Genomic DNA, 14,398 nt, shown 5'->3' with positions numbered 1-14,398 from the left:
CAGCTGAATATATATTACATCACCATTGTGAGCCATCAAGCTATTAATACAATCATAATGACATTGCCTTCTCAGATTTGCATGCAACATGCCTATTAGTGGAATAAAGCCTACCATATAACAATGGCGGGCAACTGTATAATGATATGAAGATTCAAAATCTATTAAAGTCGATAAAAGAAGTTTTCTATATAGAGAGAAATATTCGACAACTGAAAAATGGTACTTTAATACCTTGTTTACTTATTTAATGTTTCAGTATCACCATTATGTCATACTTAAGATATAGTTATTAACGGATTCAGTCAACAATCATAAATGCAAATAAACTTTATTGATTTGGAAAAGAATTATCTGAACACTGCTTATAGAAAAAGAAATTCATGATGATTAAGTTTGATGCCATTTCCAGTGTCACTATCATTTGTGCACCGTACACATGAAGCAACATGAGTGTTTTTTTAATCACCTCTTGAAATACAGCATTGTCTCTCAACTGATATGTTTTTGAGAATCTTCTCCTCGACATAAAATCACTTGCAAATATCTTTTGAAGATGCATTAATCAGCCAGAACATTATGACCACCTACTGAGCTCTGGTGCCATTTTCGATCAATCGCATCCCAGATGTGTTCGAACGGGGCCAGATCTGGCGAGTTGGGGGGAGGGGGAGGGCAGCATATATGTTGGAACTCACCACCGTATTCCTTGAACCACTCCATTAAACTCCTGGCTTGTGACATGGTCCATTATTTTGTTGAAAAATGCCACTACCATTGGGAAAAAATGGTCATCATGAGGAGGTGTACGTGACCTTCAACCGGTGTACAAAAATCATTTACCATAATGGTACCTTGCACCCATGGATAACCATGCGAATGCTCTCCTGAACATAATGGAGCCGATGCCAGCTTTTCTCCATCCCGCAGTATACGTGTTAAGGAGCTGTTGCTCTGGAAGATTACAGATTCACGCCCTCCCATCAGATTCATCGTTCCACGCAATACTCTGCCACTGCGCCAACATCCAGTGCCAATGGTCATGTGGCCATTTCAGTTGTAGTTGCTGATATTGTGTTGTTAACATTGGCACATGCTTGGGTCATCGGCAGTGGAGGCCCATCGTTAAATGTTCGGTGTACTGTGTGTTCAGGCGCACTTTTACTCTGCCAGCATTAACGTTGATGTTAGTTCCACCACAGTTAGATGCCCGTACTGTTTCACCAGTCTGCCCAACCTGTGACATCCGACATCTGTAATTAGGTGTGGCTGCCCAGTCCCATGATGTCATGACATGGTTTCATCTTGGTTGTGCAGTTTCCACAGTGCTCGTGCCAAACCTCTGGGCCATCACAATCTGCCCTCTGTCAGACTTAGATAGCTCGCGCACCTTCCCCTTTTACACACAGACAGCATGCACCCTGATACTATGTGCACCATGTGTGTGTGTGTGTGTGTGTGTGTGTGTGTGTGTGTGTGTGTGTGTGACCAGCAGTCATTGCTCACAAGGTAATGTTGCTATTGCCAGGACAGGTTTGTATTGATAGTAGGTCAGTGGTGGTAATGTTCTGGCTGATTAATGTATGTCTGGAAACAGCTTACACTGATTTCGTAGGAGATACTGAAAAACATGTGAATCATAAGGTGAGGAAACAGGTTGAGGATGGGGGCATAGAATATGGTCAGAATGCTAATTTTCAAAGGCAATGTGGCATGTTGTGCTATGCCCTCAGTGTACTATCACCTAAGTAAAACTGGAGGCTGGTAGCATATTCTTTGGTATGCAGATGTAGCTGTCCACATTAAAATGCTTAAAATTCATACTGTAGTCATTGACTTTGGGGAACAAAGAGCCACTGACTTGTCAGTGGTTAATTTAAAACAGTGTTGAAGGCATCTAAGAAATGATTGTGAAGTAATACTTTGTGTAAGAAATTCGTGGAATGCTTGTAAGGGGTGGTTTGGTTGGAGTTGTGGTAGAGTATTTGGGATAATGAATGACTCTTTGAAGGCTGGCTCTGTGTGAGGTTTATATAATACAAATAGTGAGGTTGGCAGACAAATCAAACTCTCAGTTCATTGTGAGTAAAAGAAAGTGAGTGCACTTTGGTAAACATCTGTAAGGTTAAAAGTGAGCTCTTCCAATAATACAGACAATCTAACATGAGGGAGGGCATACAGGGGCAGATTTGTAAGTCTATAGTGTAGCTGGCTTTTTGTGTTCTGGGTAGCCTCAAGTTCAAGTGTGTGTTAGTGGTTTAAGAATTAACTGAAACTAGATTTTCATGAGGAAGTGTGGATTGCTGCATGGTGTGTTATGTAGTTTGACATAGTGGGAAAGAAACCATTGTTAAGGAAGATAGAGTTGGATGGATATTTTTTAAAGATATGTTTGGTCTGCTGTAGAAATATTATTGAGTAAATAATAGCTTTTGAAATTTAAGAGGCACTCACAGACAGGTGTGAAACTGATCACTAAGTTGCTGCTGCTTCTGTGGCATATCTTCTTGTGTCAATATATAAGTTATCAACTGATTGATGCTGATAAGTTATTATACAATTACACTATAAATAACTTTATTATAGAATTTCATAACCAAATGGCAATAAAGATAACATGATTTGTAGGTTATGACTTCTTTTTTATATGAGGGCATTTGAAAATTATTTACAGTAGTAGTTTTTTTGTACCTTATTTATTAATGAACAGTGAATCAGTAGACTTGGGATCTCTCAATATACTCCCCACCAGTATCAGTACACTGCTGCCACCTTCCTGACAATTCCATTATTGCATCATAGAGCCATTGTTTGGGGGTACTATGCACACACTCATGGAGAGCTGCATGCAGCTCTTTGTTGTTGCGAAACCTCTTATATCACAGTGTGCCTTTCATTTTGTTGAGGAAATCAGATGGAGCGAGATCCGGGTGTCATATTACTCTCTGCTGTTGATAGTTGTTCATTGTGGAAGCCAGTCCATCAGCAATATGCCACAAATGTCTAAAGACAAAGATCGTCTGTTAACCTGTAGATAGAGCAACACAAAATTTCTTGGACCAGGGACTCCTGGCTGTTTCTGTTGCATAGATTAGGCTTTCTTCTCAGGTGTATGGTAGTGATACCATGAGTTGTCACCAGTCATTAGTTTATCAAACAATTTATATCTTCATTCTTCATTACAGTAATTGATTACAGACTTCAATTCTATTCTCCTTTTGGACCTCTGTCAAGTCTCATAGAACCCAATGTGCACAATTCTTTCATATCCAAATCGTCATTAATAATGGAGTGCAGAGTTGTGCGACTGAGGTATGTCTGTCATTTCAGTTCATCAAAAGTTATACATCTATCAGCCATAATAAATTGAAACACAACCTCAGTGTTCCCCAGAGTCCGCAATGTTGACAGACAACAAGTACTCACATTGTTGTATGCAAACTTCATTCCACTAGTGGACCCTGCGATCCGGTTGTAAACAGTCTTTTACATAGGAGCTTCTTGACATACTCCTCAGTTAAATGGTTTATGAATATCCCCTTCCTTCCACAAAAATGATGCTGTCCATCTTTGTCCATGACAGTTGGCTTCAATCATGTCCACACCTTTGCCTACTTGACAAGAAACAAGTACTAGCCTTTCACTATGACACTGTTTACAGATGCCATCTAGTGTCTGCATGGTCTACTAGAATCACTTTGTCGTTGTATGAGAGGATGTTGCCATAGCTGCAGCTTATTTGTAAAACAACATGATCGTAAACCAGCATTATCTGCGTAGTTCTCTATCTGTGAGGTGCATAAGTAGCAAAAGGTTGTTACTTTGAATACTGATGCGGATCGCTATTACATTCTCAAAAATCCTGTACTTACTCGTCTCCTGTAGTAAAACTAGCTATAAGTATATGAAGTGCACCAGGCCCTTGTACCTTGCAAACACAGGAGTCCATATAACTAGGTAGACAAAATCATCCAGGATTTTCCATTGTTTGATTTAGGTAGACAGTTTTTGTTAGATTGCTATATTATACTGTGGCAATGGCAAAATTTGCCTCATAAAACAATGCATATTCCTACAGTGTTGATTGTTACTTTGAATGGATGTTATTATTCCATTTAAATGTGGTGTCTGTTCCTCTATACATGTCTGAAACTGTATTTATATAAATTGAATACAGAGTGCTGTAGACAAAAGGCCCTGGTTGATCCCTTGTTCCTTGACATCTGGAATGCATTATATACAGTTCCTCGCCACCATTTAGTGAACAAAACGAGAGCTTACAAAATATCAGACCTGATTTGAGAGTGAATTCAGAACCACTTAGCAAATAGAATTCAGCACTATGTTCATAGTACAAAATTGACAGATGTAAAGGTAATTTCTTGAGTAGCCCCAAAAGTGTGTTATCAAGCTCTTACTGTTCATAGTATCTATAAATGATCTAATGGATAATATCAGAAGCTTCCTGAGGTGATATCTGTCAGAAGGTTGTATTGTGAGCAGGTGATAGCAAAATGAAGGATGAGAGCAGGGGAGAAACGATTGATGCAGTGACTTGTAGTCAGCAGCCATGAATATAAACCAACAAACAGAATGTATTGCATATAAATAGGTTAATTAGACAATCATGATTTGATTACCCTGTTGACGAAATACCGCCAGAAACAGTTACAACCATAAAATACTTAGGAGTAACCGTACAAAACTACCTGAAATTGAATGACGACATAAAACTGACTGTAGGAAAAGTCGATGACAGGCAGAGATTTGTTAGAAGAATCTTAACACATTTTGTAGACCAAGCCGAAGCATAGCTCGGGCCACAACTTGGTGTTAGAAAGACCACACCAGAGTATAGGTTTGGCCGCGATTTTCTCAATGTGTCATCCATCCATCTCTCTCTCAAAAACTGGACTTGTTTCATATGAGAACAATGTATGGGTGCATCACTACCTACCACTTGACTTGTGCTGCCTTCTGTTGTCAATTTGTGGAATTATTTTGAAAGAAACATTAGCAAATGTAACAGCTGCTGTTGCGAATGGTTTGGCCAATATGAATGCATTGACGGAATTTTGTCCGTGTACAAGTCTCCTACAGGTACAGTTCAGTAACTCACCTTGCACTTCTTTTTAAGATATATAATCATTATTTTAATGTTTGTAATTTCTCAAAGAACTAAAGTAAATATGAAAAATAAAACCTGAAGCTTGATATTTTTTAATATGTATTACTCTTGAAGATACATAGATTACATATGTGCCAGTAATGCTTTAAATAACAGCATAAATGGCTAGCTTCCTAGGCCTGATATTCTTGTAAGTGGTCGGTCTCCAAAATGTAATTCCATTATGAAAGAAGTGGCTTCCAAAACATTTACTTGACCAAGTCTTGAGTATTACTCATCAGTCTGGGACCCTCACAAAGTTGAACTAATAGAAGAGGTAGAGAGGCTCCAATGAAGAACAGCATGTTTTGTTACAGAGTCTTCTAGTAAGCGTGGGAGATTTACAGGAATGCTCAACAAACCCATGAGGTAGCTGATATGAGAGTGTCTTTTTGTATCACAGAGAGCTTTACTGTTGAAAGTCTAAAGGCAACCATTCCAAGAAGTCAGACAAAATATTACTTTCACGTATGTCTCTCGAAATAACTAGGAGGAGAAAATTGAAGTTCATTTGGAGTTATATATAAATTCGCTCTTCCAGTGCACTGTTCGTGAATGGAACAAAGAATGTAGAAATGATAATCGTACCAGAAGTCCCCTATGCCACACATCATAAGGTGATTTGCAGGGTATAAATATAGGAAAGGTAAATGATAGCCGGTGATTCATTGAATATGTTCTGTGATTGTGTATCTTCTAAGTCATATATAATTTTCATGTACACTGAAGCACCAAAGAAACTGGTATAGGCAGGCGTATTCAAATACAGAGATATGTAAACAGGCAGAGCACAGCACTGTGGTCGGCAATGCCTATAAGACAACAAGAGTCTGGCGTAGTTGTTAAATCGGTTACTGCTGCTACAATGGCTGGTTATCAAGATTTAAGTGAGTTTGAACATGGTGTTACAGTTGGTGCATGAACGATGAGACACAGTATCTCCGAGGTAGCGAAGAAGTGGGGATTTTCCCATACGACCATTTCATGAGTGTACCATGAATATCAGGAATCTGGTGGAACATTTAACCTCCGACATTGCTGTGGCCGGAAAAAGATCCTGCAAGAACAGGACCAGTGACGTCTGAAGAGAATCATTCAATGTGACAGAAGCGTAACCCTTCAGCACATTGCTGCAGATTTCAATGCTGGGCCATCAACAAGTGTCAGTGTGTGAACCATTCAACAAAACATCATTGATATGGGCTTTCGGAGCCAAAGGCCCACTCATGTACCCTTAATGACTGCACGACACAAAGCGTTGTGCCTCGCCTGTGCCCATCAAAACTGACATTGGTCTGTTGATGACTGGAATCATACTGCCTCGACGGACAAGTCTCACTTCAAATTGTATCGAGCAGATGGACATGTACAGTTATGGAGACAACCTCATGAACCCGTGGACCTTGCACGTCAGCAGGGGACTGTTCAAGCTGGTGGAGAGACTGAAATGGTGTTTGACGTGTGCAGTTGGAGTGATATGGGACACTTGATACACCTAGATATGACTGTGACAGGTGACATGTATGTAAACATCCTGTCTGATCGCCTGCATCCATTGGTGTCTATCGTGCATTCTGATGGACTTGGACAATTCCAGCAGGACAGTGTGACACCCCACATGTCTGGAATTGTTACAGAGTGGCTCCAGGAACACTCTTCTGAGTTTAAATGCTTCCGCTGGCCATCAAACTCCCCAGACATGAACATTATTGAGCATGTCTGGGATGCCTTGCAACGTGCTGTTCAGAAGAGATCTCCACTCCCTCATACTCTTACAAATTTATGGACAGCCCTGCAGGATTCATGATGTCAATTCCCTCCAGCACTCCTTCCCACATTAGTTGAGTCCATGCCATGTCGTGTTGCAGCACTTCTGCATGATCATGGGGGCTCTACACGATATTAGGCTGGTGTACCAGTTTCTTTTTGAGTCAGTCTTTCCGGGCTGATTCAAAGCAAGTGATCATAAAAGAAATTCTCCTTTTCCTGAGAGCATTAGATAGTTTTTTAGTTTGGATGTAGATTTCTCCATTACCACTTCTTGTCCATGTACTCTTAACTTTTCATGGCCTGAGTATTTTGTGTAGCAGCTTCCTTTCTTGTTTCTCCAATTCCTCAGTTTCTCCCTATCTGTTGAGGACTAAACATTCCAGAAAGGCACTTGATCTTTATGATAGTGTTGTAGCGTTGCAGTTAAGTTTTTTTTCTGAAAGTGATTTTTCATTGTATTTTTTCTTTGTTAACTGAAAACCATTTTCATTTCCTGGGCTGTATTTTTGTTTGCTTCTTTATACCATTTGTCCGTGTTATTTCCCCTCAGTACTTAAATTTATTCACGCTGCGGAAGGAAGGAAGGTGGGAAGATTGGGATTTAATGTCCCATGGCTGTAAAAGTCATTAGAGATGGAGCATAAACTTCGAACGATTCAAGGGTAGGGAAGGAAATTCTCTGTGCTCTTTCAAAAGAGCCTTCCTAGCATTTGCAAGGAGTGATGTAAGAAAATCACAGAAAACCTAAATCAGGCTGGTTGGATGTGGATTTAAACAGTCATCCTCCCAAATGCAAGTCAGTTGAGCTAACCACTGCACCGCCGCACTCAGTCACCCTCTCTCTGTTGAATCTTACTTATCTTGTGATTAGAAATTTTGGAGCATTTTTACAGTATGTTATGAATTCAGTCTTCTCAAAAGAAATTTGTAATCCAGCCTTTTCTGGTGTCGCTTCCAACAGGTTGATTAGCTCAGTTTTTGTATTAATTGTTTTGGAAAATATTGCTAAATCATTTCAGAGGCTAGGCTACTGAGTTTGATGTTAGAGTTTTTACATCCCAGTCTGATTTCTTGGATTCCTTTTCTCTTGATGTCTAAGATACAGTTCCGTAATTACCTTTTCCAAAATGCAATTGAAGATCTCTGGGGAGAGAAGGCCATCATCTTGCTTACACAAATTATTATTTCAAACAGTTCCAAAATTTCTCCATGAAATTTTCTTTGGGACACAGTGTTTCTGTGATTAAGCCAAAGTTTTCATTGTCCGTGTCAAATTCTTCTAGTGTATTGAAGAGCGTTTCTCTATCTATGGAATCATAGGCTTTCTTGATAAGTGTAAAGGTGATGACAAGAATTTTGCCTCTTGGACAGTAGCTCCTTATGATTAGTTTCATATTCACAAACTGTTCTACACAGTATTGACCATATCTAACTAAATCCCTTTGGTATTCACCGAACTGATGGTTGAATTGCTACTCCAAATAATTTTGAAGGACATTGGATAGGATTATGTATGTAACAGCTACCAAAGAAGTTCCTCTACAGTTGTTATTCACAACTGTCTTATTTCATTTCTTGTGTAAAGGGTGTATGACAGTGCATTTCCATTCCTGAGGATATTTTCGTTCTGTCGTTACAACTACAAGAAAATTTATGGTTTTGATTCTTTTTCCTTCCACTTCACTTCCAGCATCATCAGTGGGCTGTAATTAAAGATATTTACAAACTGATTTGTTTTTAAGTTTGAATGTGTTATATATTCAACACAAGATATAAAGAACACATTGGAGCATTGAAATACAGTGCAAACCATTCAGCATTTGCAAATCATCTAAAACAAGAATACCACATACCAAGCATTATTGAAAAAGATATGAACATCGTAAGAATCAGTAAAGCCCGACACCTCCTCCCTTTCCAAGAAAATTTTCACATACAGAAAGCATTAACACAAAATAAACAGCTGCTCAATGACCAAATAAATAGTGTAACAAGACACTATATAAAATAATTGAGAAACAATCACTTCTTGCTCGTCACCTTTTCCTCCAACTCACTCTCCATCACACTAATATACATTTATGCCCACTCGTTATTGCTTCTCCCTCCCCCAACTTAATAAAGAAAATCTCCATCATTATTCCTTCCTTACTTGTAGATAGTATATAAATACACAGCAAAATAAGTAAATGGAACAACACACATACACTTAACTAAAAAAGTATAGGTCAAAGACATCCTAGTGGCAATGTTATGTTGCCAATACTACAGAACACAATATACACTTAGAAGCATAAAAATAAACAGTAAACAGTGGTGTGCGAAAAAGTGTACTGTATAAAATGTAAGAAGTGCATAGTTCTGCAGAGCGATGAAAAATTAGACTAAATGTATCAGTGTGTAATGAAGAAAAATACCAAAGACGTACTAGCAGACAGAATTTCCTGATGTAGGCGAGAAACCGAGCAGAAATCACCATTAGTAATAACCAACACATTGTTAACAAACTGTTTTTTATCTTAAAAACAAATCTAATTATAAATATCTTTAATTACTGTCCGCTGATGATGCTTTACCTCAATAAAGCAAAACACGTCTGGTGGGGGGAACATGTTTTCTTGTAGCTGTAATGATGGAACAAATATGGACTCAGGAATTGTAAATCAACTATGGACAATACAGCCACACAAATGAAGCATTTCTGTTCTTTTGGTTTTTCTCTGTTATCCAAATTCCCTCTGGAAGTTTTTTGACATTCCTGTGACAGTTGAATCCTATCCAGAAGTGTAGTTATTTTTGAGTTCTTTGATTATAATCTGAATTTCAGTTTTATTTGGTTGTTTTGAATTAAGGAAAAACATTTTCATATTCTACTTTTTAAAAAGATGTCACTGGTGCGTGAGAATTGCAGAGCTTTTTAAAGTACTCTGCTGATAATTCAGTTTTCTTCATTCTTGATGACTAGTTCGCTGTTTCCTCTTTTAAAATGTTGGCTTGGCAGTTGATACTCTGTTAATTTAGTTTTGGAAGTTGTATAAAAATTTCTTGGGTTGTTTTTCTGGAAATTGCCTTCAATATCATGTAGAAGAGACTTTTCAAAATCTCTCTTAGCAGAACCCAAAATTTTTTGCCATTCACTTTATTTAGTTTATAAATTCCATATAATCAGCTTCTTTCATTGTAGAAAACCATCTCTCCACACTCTCAATATTTCCTCTATAGTGTCTTCAACGTCTTGATTCCACTGTCTGTGTTTCTTGTTCTTTTCCAGTGGAGCTGTTTCCTTGGCAGTGTCTATTATAAGGGCAGTCTAATGAAAATGAGACAGACTATATTACGAGCATGGTGCAGACATTGGTAGCACAGGTAGGTGTTGTATAGAAGTGCCCACTGTAGGGAATCAAGAAGGAACAGTGCAAACATTCACCAGTGTGGCATTTGTCTGTTAGATATGTTTCACTTGAGGTCAGTGAGTTGAATGTGTGTCCAACTTCACTACAGAGGCCAGGAAAGAGGAAAAGCATGGGGTAATGCTGTTTATGACTGCAGAAGGAGTGTCAGGAAATGAAATTGATGTCCATATGTTTTTGTATGTGGCAAACACAGTACATCACATGTGTGCATGGACTAAATGCTTTCAAGAACATTGGGTGTCATTGAAAGACAGCAATTGGCCAGGACAGGCTCATCATGTCATTTTCACTTCTGTCATTGCTGCAGTGGATGCTGCCATCAGAAATGATGGATGATGGACGGTAGAAGACATTCACTTCATGTTGGGCATCAGTTACGATACCGCTCATGCCATCATGACAGAGCATCTGAAATTCTGGATAATGTGTGCTCAGTGGGTTCCCCAGCACTTGACGGAGGAGTAGAAGTTCAACAGACTGTTGACAGCACTGCAGTACACAGAATGATATCATAATGAAGAATACCAAGCAAGTCATGATAACCTTTTTTCTTTGACTACAATTGCCTGCTGTACATTTATTTCCTGTGACATGTGTCATAGTTAACCCACAGCAATAATGGACACTTTGCAAAAATTGAAGCATGCCATAAAGTCCAAATGCCCAAGAATATTAACTGATAGCGTCATCCTGTTGTAAGATAATGCTTGCCCGCAATTTGCCAGCGTTGTATAGACTATGCTGTAGAAGTTTCGCTGGGATGCCATTACACATCCTCCATACAGTCCCAATCCCTCCCCATGCTATTTACATATTTCTTGGAGCCCTGAAGAAAGACGTTCGTGGCTGTCAATTTGCTTCAGACGCAGGGGTGCGTGCCTGGGTTCCATCGTCGTTCTGCGGACAGCTGCAAACAACTTTTTATGAAGACATTGACTGTCTCATTTCACAATGGGATAAATGTATTAACATTTCTGCTGATTACTTATGAAATAACAAATAGTTTTCTTACTTTTTTCCATCTGTCTTGTTTTCATTTGATTGTACCTTATATTTTGGTGCTAATGCTTTTCTAATCACCAGTTTATAAGTTCTTGAATTTGTTCATAATTTCTCTGCATCAGTCTTAAATATATTATTCCTGTGGCTTCTGGTCTGGCATTGGAATAAATTTTATTTTAATTGTAGGTACATAATGGCCTGTTCCAATGTTTGCTCCTGTCTTCACCTTGATGTTCATTATGTCTTTAATTTTCGTACTTGAAATCGCAGCAGGATCAATTTGGAACTATCGTAAATTTGGATTTGATGATCTCAGAGTTATTTGTGTTCTCTGGATTTTTTTTTTAAATATATGGACATCAGTTTTAAGTTGAAAGCTTTGCTCAGACTGAGTAATCTTTCACAGTTTCTGCTGGTTCTTTTGTGTGATGGGCAGTCACAAACGATCTTGGAAAGGGCCTTCTCTTTTCCAATTTGGATGTTAAAATCTCCTAGCAGTATTTTGAAATTTTCATTTGGGATTTTGCATACTTCATTTTCTGAGGTTTCCCAAAAATATTAATCAGGTTCTAGTTCCTGTTTCCAGCTCATAGTGGTGGAAGAAAAAGTCTTTCTGATGTAGAATAAAAATATTTCACAGATTCTATCACTTTAAAATTGATATCAAATGCTGTTTCTTGATGTGGAATACCTCATTTGTGACTTCTCCCTGAAAGGTGCGATAGTTCTTACATTCCATAGTATTTCCATAGTATTGTCATCTGAACCGTGTTTCCCTTAATACTAAAATATAAAGTCTTTGTTCATTTAAAGCTTTTGGTAGTTTTAAAAGGGAATTGGTGTTCAATATTCTAAGAAAGTACTTCATTTTGGGTCTGAATTTTGTTGGGTTTTTCTGAATGTTCAGACTCATTCTTGCATCCTGATTTAGTCTTTGCAGAGTCCATAGGCTCAGTTGCATTGTCTAAACTGACAGAGGATTCCATTTTCAGGACACTTCCTGGAATAGTTCTTTCCTGATAGTTTTTGACCATGCTTTCAAAATTTACTTGAACTTCAAATGGGGTAAATGAATTTCTTCATTTCAGTCATTGGGGTGTCACCTCTTCCCCTGCTATGACAGTGTAGTATTTATGGATTTAGTTTATTATTATTTTATTTATTATTACTATCATTCAGTCAGGTGGTTGTGTCAGCAAAATAAGGTCATTCACCTGGTATTTTTCAGGAAACTTGAAAAAACCCTGGCATAGCCAAAACAGCTATACAAATTTGAATTATCTTTCATGAACAGCAGCTATATGTGTCATTTCATTTTAGTGCGTTGCAACTACCATAGATGCATTAAATGGACTGAATGTAATCGTACGAGTAGTTTTGCATGCTATTCTTGTTGTTCCAATGAATTACAGTCTCATACCTGTGTTAAATGATCCTAATATTACAATAATAGAATGATGTGTGGCTCATAAACACACATAACACAGGAGAAAATTTGTCCGTTGTAAATCCATATCAAGTACTGTACACTGATGATGCCGGAAGAATTTAAATAAGGGTTGTGCAATTTATATAAAGTTTATGTGATTATTACAACTGGGATAATGTACAGAAAAGCAGTGTTTTGTTAGAACAACTGCTTTTAAATTTTTTGACAACCTGCTATCACAAGTATATTATATATATGTAACTTCAAATTATGAAAAATGACTATTCTAGTACAGGTTTGCCCCAAGTTCTGGAAATCAGAAAATATCAGGGAATTTCAGAGGTGTCAGGGAATTTTGAACAAAACACTGGAAAAATCTTATTTTTGTCTCAGTAGATGAAATGATTTGTGTACTGAAATGCTGTTGCTGGCTGGGCGCAGCTTAGTATATGCGCCACTTCCTACTCCCTCATTCTTACTGCTTCTTCCCTTTCTACCACTCCCTTCAGCTTGCAGTCAGTGCTGCCACCCCTTCTTGCCACTAGCCTAGCAGCTGCCGACAAGAGGCAGGGAGGCATGAGGAATGGTTTCTTTATATCTGATTCTCAGAGGCTGTTGATGCAGTGGCTGGAGATGGTGGTCATGTGTGAAAGAGTTGTGTCTGAGTGATATCGTGAATGTGTGTGTATGCTCTCGTTTTCCGGCAAAGGCTATGGCCAAAAATTTAGTTGTGAGAGTGCGATTGTCTTTTCTACGTGCTTGTCTGTGGCTCAGTGATCATTTTTACACGTGAATAGCCGACCGCATGAATGGATTTCCACAACAGACCAAAACCACAGGCCATTTCTGCAGGTATCTCCAGTGGAATCCCATCATTTCCCACTAATGTACAAGCCCTGCCCACCGGATCTAGTCTCACCGATCTGCCCGCAGGCGGGGTGTGTTTGTGTGTGGCATAATGCAGTGGATTTTCGTGGTTTATCCACGGTCCCAGGACTGTGGTGCTCCTCGGCAGGCCAGAGGCCATGGGCAATGGATTTCAGGAATTGCGACTGTCTTGCCGCAAGTATGGATGATAAGAAGAAGAAAATTGTGGCAGTTGTTGACGGTTTGTGCACTGTGCACTCATATATTTCCTGAAAGAAAAATCTCACAATACGTGTAAAATACTAGACATAAAACAGTAGCTAATAACCAACAATAATGAACAGAGTAGAACCAACATTTTATTGCTGGTCACCTATAGTGTTGGTTTACACAACTCTTCCCTGCCTTACACACGTCTTTCAAGAGGCCAACTTTTTTCTGAGGTGATTTATGAAATCAGTGAAGATATTTTAAATCTGCCTTGCAACTCCATGAAATGCATATTTTTGTCACCAAATGTGTTTTGTTTTATTGAAATAAAATAACAACAGTGGTCTAATGAAACACATACCATTTGGCTTGTTTTCTCCACCTAAAAACAGTTCGTTACAAAAGATGTTGATGTTAATACTTGAGATTTTTGCGGACATGGGGAAGAAATACAGAAGTTCTTACATTTTTGTCAACTTGTGACTTTACTTATCCTTAAGATCTCAAAATTTGTTAGGGAAAAATCCTAAAACTTGTCTG

The 14,398-nt window shown here is 38.5% G+C and overlaps 1 protein-coding gene across 2 annotated transcripts in view; it reads left to right on the top strand.

Moving 5' to 3' along the window:
* The window catches only part of LOC126471111 (myotubularin-related protein 14), a 150,443-nt gene that overhangs the window by 94,560 nt on the left and 41,485 nt on the right, over positions 1-14,398 (top strand). The window lies entirely within an intron of this gene.

This window comes from Schistocerca serialis, chromosome 3 (genome assembly GCF_023864345.2).
Source record: "Schistocerca serialis cubense isolate TAMUIC-IGC-003099 chromosome 3, iqSchSeri2.2, whole genome shotgun sequence".
Lineage (NCBI taxonomy): Eukaryota > Metazoa > Arthropoda > Insecta > Orthoptera > Acrididae > Schistocerca > Schistocerca serialis.
Note: the sequence above shows the minus strand (reverse complement) of the source record. Positions and strands in the feature narration are given on the sequence as shown.